This window comes from Entelurus aequoreus, linkage group LG18 (assembly GCF_033978785.1).
Source record: "Entelurus aequoreus isolate RoL-2023_Sb linkage group LG18, RoL_Eaeq_v1.1, whole genome shotgun sequence".
Classification (NCBI taxonomy): Eukaryota; Metazoa; Chordata; class Actinopteri; order Syngnathiformes; family Syngnathidae; genus Entelurus; species Entelurus aequoreus.
This window is the reverse complement of record NC_084748.1, coordinates 49,592,174-49,601,152: the sequence shown is the minus strand read 5'-3', so window position 1 is coordinate 49,601,152 and position 8,979 is coordinate 49,592,174. Positions and strand designations below refer to the sequence as shown.

Below are 8,979 nucleotides of genomic sequence, written 5' to 3'. Positions count from 1 at the left end.
TAACAATTTTGTTTTAAACGTCCATCCATCTATCCATTTTACAATATAATAACAACACTTTGTGTACATATTTATATACAGATTTGAACAATAAGTTATTCACTGAAATATATTTATTAATTGTGGTTCTTACAAAAAATATATCTTATAAAATATGAAAGCTAAAATGTCTCTTAAAGCTCTGCCCCTTTAATTAGTGCATACTAAATAATTTAACTTTAGCCTACTACTACAACCATATTATTTACCAGCAACATAAAGTGAAACAGAGGCAGAGGTGTCCTGCCACAGTCAGTAACAAATAAACAGAAAACAGTAGTGGTCAAATACAAATAAGGCAACAAGAGAAGTATCCTACACTTCTCTTTTGTAAAGTAAATGTGAACAGCCTATATGGGCATCTACATCTACTATATGATTTGCCTGAGAAGCTGGACAGGACAACAACAACAAAAAACACCAAAAAAATATATATATATATTTTTTTATTTTTTAAATTGTGGCGGACGTAATTCTTTCGTGGCGGGCCGCCACAAATAAATGAATGTGTGTGAAACACTGACGTAAGAGACTAGGCGTATATAAGCAATCGTCACACACACAAGTCAACCAATAAAAATTTGGCGGGGGCGGGTCATGGCAGAAGTGCGTTGTGAAAATAAAGATGCTACCTGCTACTACTTCCGTACCTATGAAAATGGATCATTTCAACATTGGTGGTAACTTTCAAAAACTGAGAAGGGCTGAACGAAAACGGCACCAAAAAGGAAATCATATAATGCAGGTTACAAGCTGGAAGTAGTGAAATATGTCAGATTGTTTGGTAAACCTATAGCATGTTCTATATGTTATAGTTATTTGAATGACTCTTACCATAATATGTTACGTTAACATACCAGTTGGTTATTTATGCCTCATATAACGTACACTTATTCAGCCTGTTGTTCACTATTCTTGATTTATTTTAAATTGACTTTCAAATGTCTATTCTTGGTGTTGGCTTTTATCAAATACATTCCCCCAAAAAATGTGACTTATACTCCAGTGTGACTCATATATGTTTTTTTCCTTCTTTATTATGCATTTTCGGCCGGTGCGATTTATACTCCGGAGCGATTTATAATCTGAAAAATACGTGGTATATATATATATATATATATATATATATATATATATATATATATATATATATATATATATATATATATATATATATATATATATATATATATATATATATATATATATATATATATATATATATATACATATATATATATATACTGTATATATATATATACACACACACATGTATATATACACTACCGTTCAAAAGTTTGGGGTCACATTAAAATGTCCTTATTTTTCAATGAAGATAACTTTAAACTAGTCTTAACTTGAAAGAAATACACTCTATACATTGCTAATGTGGTAAATGACTATTCTAGCTGCAAATGTCTGCTTTTTGGTGCAATATCTACATAGGTGTATAGAGGCCCATTTCCAGCAACTATCACTCCAGTGTTCTAATGGTACAATGTGTTTGCTCATTGGCTCAGAAGGCTAATTGATGATTAGAAAACCCTTGTGCAATCATGTTCACACATCTGAAAACACTTTAGCTCGTTACAGAAGCTACAAAACTGACCTTCCTTTGAGCAGATTGACTTTCTGGAGCATCACATTTGTGGGGTCAATTAAACGCTCAAAATGGCCAGAAAAATTATTCTTGTTCTTAGAAATGAAGGCTATTCCACTAAATTGTTTGGGTGACCCCAAACTTTTGAACGGTAGTGTATGTATTAGGGCTGCAACTAACGATTCATTTGATACTCCATTAATCTGTCGATTATTACTTCGATTAATCGATTAATAATCGGATAAAAGAGACAAACTACATTTCTATCCTATCCAGTATTTTATTGGGAAAAAACAGCATACTGGCACCATACTTATTTTGATTATTGTTTCTCAGCTGTTTGTACATGTTGCAGTTCATAAATAAAGGTTTATTAAAAAAAAAAAAAATGTATGCATGCGCATAGCATAGATCCAACGAATCGATGACTAAATTAATCGGCAACTATTTTAATAATCGATTTTAATCGATTTGATCGATTAGTTGTTGCAGCCCTAATATGTATATATATATATATATATATATATATATATATCTTGTCAGCTTAGCACAGAGAAGTGAGTGACAGAGGAAAAGCTGAGGTGACTTCAGTAAAGACATGGTGAGATGGTGGAAAGGATTCTACACTGCTGAGAGTACAGTATATCTTAAAGCTGCTTCCATCCATGCACTCTACCCCCCTCGGTGTGTGTGTGTGTGTGTGTGTGTGTGTGTGTGTGTGTGTGTGTGTGTGTGTGTGTGTGTGTGTGTGTGTGTGTGTGTGTGTGTGTGTGTGTGACAGGGATCCCTGCAGGGTGGAGAGCCTACCCTGTGCTAATGAGAAGAACTCCCTCTCGGGCACAGACACAGAGAGATGGAGCAAACAATACTGACAAAAAAACTTTTTTCCTCCACCAACTGCAATCTTTTCTTTTTTCACTTCATCATTTGAAACGTTGCCTCTTCATACGCCGCTTGTCTTCCATGAAAGGTGCACGTACACATTGTGTTTCCTCTGAGCTGCTCAGTTAAGACGAGAGCTGGGGGAAATCATCGATTTTTAGATGCGTCGCAATTTGAACATGGACGATTATACAATCGATTAGTACATGTCAATAATCAATAATGGATGTATTGACTGTAAAGAAAGTCATGCAGACAACTTGACTGACTGCAGTGATCCACCTCACCTCCTTTATTTTAAGGGCACTTATTTAAAAATGTGGGAATTATTTTAACTGTTTCTTATTACAAATGCACTGTTTTTTTGTTGTGTCCTTGGGCAAGACACTTCACCCTTGCTCCTGATGGCTGCTGGTTAGCGCCTTAAATGGCAGCTCCCACCATCAGTGTGTGAATGTGTGTGTGAATGGGTGAATGTGGAAATACTGTCAAAGCGCTTTGAGTACCTTGAAGGTAGAAAAGCGCTATACAAGTATAACCCATTTATTGTGGCGTGACAAAGGTAATAATGCTGAGTTTAGACTGCAGTATAATAATGTATGTTCGTATTTATTCTCTGCGATGAGGTGGCGACTTGTCCAGGGTGTACCCCGCCTTCCGCCCGATTGTAGCTGAGATAGGCTCCAGCGCCCCCCGCGACCACAAAAGGGATAAGCGGTAGAAAATGGATGGATGGATGTATTTATTCTGGTGGTAGTTTGCAGTAATGTAAGACTACTACAGTGTTTCCCACACATTCATGTATTTGTGGCGGCCCGCCACGAAAGAATTACATCCGCCACAAATTTAAAAAAATTTTTTTTTTTTTTTTGTCCTGTCCAGCTTCTCAGGCAAATCATATAGTTGATGTAGATGCCCATATAGGCTGTTCAGATTGACTTTACAAAAGAGAAGTGTAAGATACTTCTCTTGTTGCCTTATTTGTATTTGACCACTACTGTTTTCTGTTTATTTGTTACTGACTGTGGCAGGACACCTCTGCCTCTGTTTCACTTTATGTTGCTGGTAAATAATATGCTTGTAGTAGTAGGCTAAAGTTAAATTATTTAGTATGCATTAATTAAAGGGGCAGAGCTTTAAGAGACATTTTAGCTTTTATATTTTATAAGATATATTTTTTGTAAGAACCACAATTAATAAATATATTTCAGTGAATAACTTATTGTTCAAATCTGTATATAAATATGTACATAAAGTGTTGTAATTATATTGTAAAATGGATGAATGGATGGATGGACGTTTAAAACAAAACTGTTATTATTAATTAGTAAGTATACATTTTTTGAGCCTTTTTAGAGAAAATCATATCATTGTAGTAAATTAGGCAAATTACTTGATGATGTCATGGTGACCACGCCCATAGCCACGCCCCCACCGCCACAGGTATCTTGGCAGTTTATGGGAAACACTGTACTACCCATACAGGGCCGGCCCCTGGCATAAACAGCAGATGTTTAAGGCACACTTGAGGGGAGCCTAAAGGTTGAAAACTAAATCTAGATATTGTATTGGTTTTGAAAATGAAGAAATGTCAAAATGGCCCCAGCATGCTTTCATTTGTCACTGTGCGGCCCTCGGTGGAAAAAGTTAGAACACCCCTGAGTATTAATGTTTCATCGACCTCTTTATTTTAGACTAATGAATGTATTTAAATGCAATGACCTTGGTTTATGTACTTCCATTATAGAGCCACAAGTGTAATAATTGCCTTGACTGGTCAACAATAAAAACATGGTGGTCTCCCCTGGGCCACCTTGGCCTGTGTGCACATGGAGGAACTATGGTCAGATTGTTGTAAAATAGTCATGAAGAGATGTATTTGTGGTGTTGCTGCACTACGGCTTTGTAAACAAACAAATGCATGTTTTGTTTATTTAATTGTGTGAATGTTCCAAAACATTCACACATATACTTTTATACACCAAAATTCATCTTTTTATTATTATTATTCTCCAGATTCTGCCACATTTTACACCCGATTCAAACCTTTCCAACTTCAAACTGTTCAGCCTATTCAGTAATCGCCGGCTTCCCCTTGACAAATTCCAAATATTCCCCGATTTCCAGGTTTTCCGGGCCATTTTTCCCATTCAAAAAAATGTGGCCATTTTTCAAACATTCACCATTTCCACATTTGTCAACCGATTCAAACCATTCCACCTTCAACATATTCCACTCATCCTGGACATTCAAACTTTCATTTTTACAAGTTCCAAAAATTTCCTAAAATTCATGTTTTTTTCAAACCCTTTTTTTACCCTTCTTTCTGTCGACTACTCTTCCACATTTTTCAACTGTTCCACCATCAAAACATTCCTCTGAATCAGGACAAAAAACCAAGTTGTTTTTTTGAACTGGAAAAATTTCCAGTTTTCCCGAAATTCCAGGAATTCCGTAATAGAATTTCTCAATTAAAATTGTTACTACTTCAACATTTCTCAACCAATTTGAAAAATCCCAACACCAACCATTTCAACTCATTCAGAACATTCCATTTTTTATTTTTTTTTGGCATTTTCCAAAAAATTCCCGCTTTTCCTGAAATTTCAATGAAATTCCCATGAAAACAATGGGACATTTTTCTAAGTACCACAACTCCCACATCTTTTATCCGATTCAAACCATTCCAACTTGAAAATATTCAGCCTGTTCAGGAATTGTGTGCTCCCTTTCAACAATTATTTTAAAAAATCCCGGATTTCCTAGAATTCCCAGTTTTTAGGGACATTTTCCCCATTCAAAGTGAATTGTCCATTTTTCAAACTTCAAACCATTCCACTTTCAACACATTCAATTCATCCTGGAAATTCAAACAACCATGTTTCCACGTTCAACAAATTTCCAGGAATTCCTGTTTTTGTCTAAACTTATTTCCAACCTTCTTTAGTGCGATCACTCCTTTCACGTTTTTCAACCCATTTCTAGCGTTCCACCGTCTATACATTCCTCTTAGTCAGGACAAAAAAACAAGTTGGTTTAAAAACTTGAAAAATTCCCGGTTTTCCCAAAATTCCATAATACCATTTTTCAGTTAAAAAATGTTTCCTACTTCAACATTTCTTGACAGATTTAAACAATTCCAACACCAACCAATTCATCCATTCAGGACATTAATGCTCCTAATCACATTCCAAAAAATCCTGCTTTTTCCCAAATTTCCAGGAAGTTCCCATTGAAATGAATGGGACATTCTTCCAAGTCGCACAATTCCCACATTTTTCAACCTACCGGTATTCATTTCCCAGAATTGTAGGTTTTCCGGGACATGTTTCCCGTTCAAAATAATTTGGCCATTTTTCACATTCACCATTCCCACATTTTTCAACCTATTCTAACTATTCCGCCTTCAACATATTCCACATCCTGGACATTCTAACTGTCATTTTTCCAAGTTGAAAACATTTTTCAAACCCTTTTTTCACCTTTTTTTCTGTCGACTACTCTTTCCAAATTGTTCAACCGTTCTACCGTCAAATCATTCCTCTTAATTAGGACAAAAAACAAAGTTGTTTTTTTAACTGGAAAAATTCCCGGTTTTCCCGAAATTCCAGGAATTCCGTAATAGCATTTCTCAATTCAAATTGTTACTACTTCAACATTTCTCAACCAATTTTGAAAAAATTCCAACACCGACCATTTCAACTGATTCAGAACATTCACATTTTTTTAAGCATTTTCCAAAAAATTCCCGCTTTTCCCGAAATTTCAATGAAATTCCCATGAAAAGAATGGGCCATTTATCTAAGTACCACAACTCCCACATTTTTTTATCCCATTCAAACCATTCCAACTTCAAAATATTCAGCCTGTTCAGGAATTGTGTGCTCCCTTTCAACAATTATTTTAAAAAATCCCGGATTTCCTAGAATTCCCAGTTTTTAGGGACATTTTCCCCATTCAAAATGAATTGTCCATTTTTCAAACTTCAAACCATTCCACTTTCAACACATTCAATTCATCCTGGAAATTCAAACGACCATTTTTCCACGTTCAACAAATTTCCAGGAATTCCTGTTTTTGTCTAAACTTATTTCCAACCTTCTTTAGTGCGATGACTCCTTTCACATTTTTCAACCAATTTCAAGCGTTCCACCGTCTATACATTCCTCTTAGTCAGGACAAAAAACCAAGTTGGTTTAAGAACTTGAAAAATTCCCGGTTTTCCCAAAATTCCATAATACCATTTTTCAATTAAAAAATGTTTCCTACTTCAACATTTCTTGACAGATTTAAACAATTCCAACACCAACCAATTCATCCATTCATGGTACTAATCATTTAGAAAAAATACCAATTTTCCCAAAATTTCCAGGAAGTTCCCATTGAAATGAATGGGACATTTTTCCAAGTCGCACAATTCGCACATTTTTCAACCCATTAATTTCCCAGAATTGTAGGTTTTCCGGGACATTTTTCCCGTTCAAAATGAATTGGCCATTTTTCAAACATTCACCATTTCCACATTTTTCAACCGATTCAAATCATTCCACCTTCAACATATTCCACCATCCTGGATATTCTAACTATCATTTGTCAAATTTTTCCAATTTCCAGGAATTCCCAGATTTCTCTTTTTTTTTCAAACCCTTTTTTCTGTCGACTACTCTTTCCACATTTTTCAACCGTTCTACCGTCAAATCATTCCTCTTAATCAGGACAAAAAAACAAGTTTTTTTTTAACTGGAAAAATTCCCGGTTTTCCTGAAATTCTGTAACACCATTTTTCAATTAAAGAGCTGTTACTACTTCAACATTTCTCAACCAATTAGAAAAATTCCAACACCGACCATTTCAACTCATTCAGAACATTCACATTTTTTTAAGCATTTTCCAAAAAATTCCTGCTTTTCCCGAAGTTTCAATGAAATTCCCATGAAAAGAATGGGACATTTATCTAAGTACCACAACTCCCACATTTTTTTATCCCATTCAAACCATTCCAACTTCAAAATATTCAGCCTGTTCAGGAATTGTGTGCTCCCTTTCAACAATTATTTAAAAAAATCCAGATTTCCCATAATTCCCAGTTTTTAGGGACATTTTCCCCATTCAAAGTGAATTGTCCATTTTTCAAACTTCAAAACATTCCACCTTCAACACATTCAATTCATCCTGGAAATTCAAACAACTATTTTTCCACGTTCAACAAATTTCCAGGAATTCCTGTTTTTGTCTAAACTTATTTCCAACCTTCTTTAGTGCGATGACTCCTTTCACGTTTTTCAACCCATTTCAAGCGTTCCACCGTCTATACATTCCTCTTAGTCAGGACAAAAAACCAAGTTGGTTTAAGAACTTGAAAAATTCCCGGTTTTCCCAAAATTCCATAACACCATTTTTCAATTAAAAAATGTTTCCTACTTCAACATTTCTTGACAGATTTAAACAATTCCAACACCAACCAATTCATCCATTCAGGACATTCATGGTCCTAATCATTTTCAAAAAAATCCCATTTCTCCCAAAATTTCCAGGAAGTTCCCATTGAAATGAATGGGACATTTTTCCAAGTCGCACAATTCACACATTTTTCAACCCATTAATTTCCCGGAATTGTAGGTTTTCCGGGACATTTTTCCCGTTCAAAATGAATTGGCCATTTTTCAAACATTCACCATTTCCACATTTTTCAACCGATTCAAGTCATTCCACCTTCAACATATTCCACCATCCTGGATATTCTAACTATTATTTTTCAAATTTTTCAAATTTCCAGGAATTCCCAGATTTCTCGTTTTTTTCAAACCCTTTTTTCTGTCGACTACTCTTTCCACATTTTTCAAGCGTTACACTGTCAAATCATTCCTCTTAATCAGGACAAAAAACCAAGTTTTTTTTAACTGGAAAAATTCCCGGTTTTCCTGAAATTCTGTAACACCATTTTTCAATTAAAGAGCTGTTACTACTTCAACATTTCTCAACCAATTTGAAAAATTCAAACACCGACCATTTCAACTCATTCAGAACATTCACATTTTTTTAAGCATTTTCCAAAAAATTCCCGCTTTTCCCGAAATTTCAATGAAATTCCCATGAAAAGAATGGGCCATTTATCTAAGTAGCACAACTCCCACATTTTTTTATCCGATTCAAACCATTCCAACTTGAAAATATTCAGCCTGTTCAGGAATTGTGTGCTCCCTTTCAACAATTATTTTAAAAAATCCCGGATTTCCTAGAATTCCCAGTTTTTAGGGACATTTTCCCCATTCAAAATGAATTGTCCATTTTTCAAACTTCAAAACATTCCACTTTCAACACATTCAATTCATACTGGAAATTCAAACAACCATTTTTCCACGTTCAACAAATTTCCAGGAATTCCTGTTTTTGTCTAACCTTATTTCCAACCTTCTTTAGTGCGATGACTCCTTTCACATTTTTCAACCCATTTCAAG

The 8,979-nt window shown here is 35.0% G+C and overlaps 1 protein-coding gene across 8 annotated transcripts in view; it reads right to left on the bottom strand.

The window, feature by feature from the left end:
• kdm4c (lysine (K)-specific demethylase 4C) overlaps positions 1-8,979 on the bottom strand; it is a 107,994-nt gene that overhangs the window by 85,914 nt on the left and 13,101 nt on the right. The window lies entirely within an intron of this gene.